Raw genomic sequence first — 2,579 nt, forward strand, 5'->3', positions numbered from 1 at the left:
ATATAGTCTGCAGGGATCTTGATCATCTTAACATTTCATAGAGTAACTGATGATATTATGCAGTTAGATCTGATAAGAAGGTAGTAGCAAATACTTTAGACACTTTAATAAAAAGCATATGGGTCACAGAATAGGAGATAACAAACATTCAGGGACTCACAACCTTGGTTAAATATCTTTTGTGCTAATAGTCTGGAGCATGTTTTAAAAGAAAAGTTGCTGTATCTTGCATAACCTGCCACTACAGCAGAGGTACAATGCTTGACAGGGCTTTTTGTCTTTTGGAGGCAACATATAACACATTTGAATGCCCTAAATTGCCCCGACCTATTTAGCAAGCAACCCATAAGACTGCCAGTTTTGAGTGGAGACCAGAGCACAAAAAGGCTCTGCAGCAAGTCTAGGGGTTGTGCTAGCTACTCTGCTATTTGTAACTTAAGACCCAGTAGATCAAATGACACTTGAATATGGTAAATAGAGATTCTTTATGGAGCCTTTGGTAAAATGCCAAAAGGAGACTGAGCTTTGACCTCTGTCTAGGGCTTTAGAGAAAATCCATACCTTCTTTTGTAGATAATTATCCTTATTTTGAGAAATAGCTCATGGTTTTTTACTAGGCCTTGCTAACAGTAAATATCTAACCATAAGACTAGGTGCTATTTGATCTGGAAAGTCATAAACTGGAGTGTACACAGCAGCAATCTATCATCAAGTAGAAATGGTACAGAAGAGACAGTGATTAAGTAGACTTGGAAGGCAAAAGCAAGTTGCCTAAGTAGGTGGCTCAACTCCTTTGACACCTACTTTTGCTGCAGGGTTTCTTTTTTCTCAGTCTATAACCTTGGCTGCATAGGGAGTTCCTTATGACCAGCTGACTAGGAGGAAGAAACTTAGCCCTGATCTATGGTTTATTCTGACCAATATGCTAGTATGGCTGGTTGCTACAAAAGTTGTTGCAGCATATAATCCTAATCAGGCATGTCTCTGAAATTTCTAGGGAGAATTTTGTGCAGTACATTTGGTTGTCCACTATCCCTGAACTGAGCAATATCTAGAAGTATGGATCTAAACAGCAGTAGCAGAGAGGATTTACCAATAGTTTAACAGATAGTTGGTCAGGGACTTGCAAAGAACAGGTTTAAAGATAAGTGGCAATAAGGTCTGGGGAGAGGTGTGTAAATGGACCTTTCCAAACAGGAAGAGAATTAAAGATAATTGTGCTCCAGGTGAATGCTCACCAAAGGACATTATGTGGCCTTAAGAATGCATTTTGCAGACTTAAAACTATTGGACTATAAGGAACGTAATTAACTAAGGGCCCCAGCTGATATGATCTGAAATTCAGCGCTGCACTGGTGCCAGTTCCTGCTTCCCAGGGCCGCTCCCAGCAAATGTGTGTGCATGGCAGGAATACTATATACATGCCTATTCCTAGAATCTAAGGGTCTCCTGTGACAGCTGACTTTGAGGTCTTCCTAATTGCCTTGCTCAGCCTAAACCAACACAGATATCCATTCACCACAGAGGATGCTCTCAATAGTTGGTAAGACAAGATAAAGCACTTTTCACATAGGCCAACAGAACAGATTAGAAAACCTAAAAATAAATCCATACACTTATAACCAACTTCTTTTCAACAAAGGTGCCAAAATCTTGAAATGAGGAAATCGGCTTACGTTTTCATGACATTAACATTTTGAAGAATGTCTCACTGAATGGACGTTGCATTCAAGTCCAAAGAAAACCCCAAATGCTTCAAGAATTCCATTTCTGAGGGTCCTGACACCAGTTTCTTCATCAGTCAGGAAAAAGCGAATACATCAATTACTCTTATTGAGAGAAGTTAAAGAAGTTTTAACATGGTATTAGCTGGAATGGCAAAAGGAATACTGTAATAAATGCACAAAGGAGTTTTCTTATATGCTATTAAATTAGTTCTTCTATATGTTTTCTGCTAATCAGAGCTTAAATCTGAAGGCTTGGTTAGAGTCAGGTTAGTATCATATCAGTGGGTAAGTGATGTCAGGTTCTTATGCTCTTGGTAACGATAAATTTGCTTACTTGGTTAACACTGTAGCCACCAAATCTCCATTATAAAGGTGTGTTTTTCCCTTTGATCATTTTTTAGGATGTGTTTTGTTTTTAATATGTCATACATGCATATGGTAAATTGCAACAGTACAGTGAAATCTATGACTCCCATTCTATGGCTCAACTCCACAATTCTCCTCCGTACCGGCAGCCACTGCTACTAGGTTATGTATCTTTAAAGAGATGGGGGCTAGGTGCAGTGGCTCAATCCTGTAATCTTAGCACTCTGGGAGGCCAAGGCGGGTGGATTGCTTGAGCTCACAAGTTCGAGACCAGCCTGAGCAAAAGCAAGACCCTGACTCTACTAAAAATAGAAAAACTAAGACAAGAGGATCACTTGAGCCAAAGAGTTGGAGTTTGCTGTGAGCTGTAATGCCAGGACACCCTACCCAGGGCAACAGCTTGAAACTCTGCCCCCCCCCAAAAAAAGAGATGCTTATGCAGATAAAAATAGGTGTATGTAACCATTTTTCTTTTTTTTTTGATCC

The sequence above is a fragment of the Otolemur garnettii genome, unplaced genomic scaffold (genome assembly GCF_000181295.1).
Source record: "Otolemur garnettii isolate 467f Iridium unplaced genomic scaffold, OtoGar3 scaffold00003, whole genome shotgun sequence".
In the NCBI taxonomy this organism is placed as follows: Eukaryota; Metazoa; Chordata; class Mammalia; order Primates; family Galagidae; genus Otolemur; species Otolemur garnettii.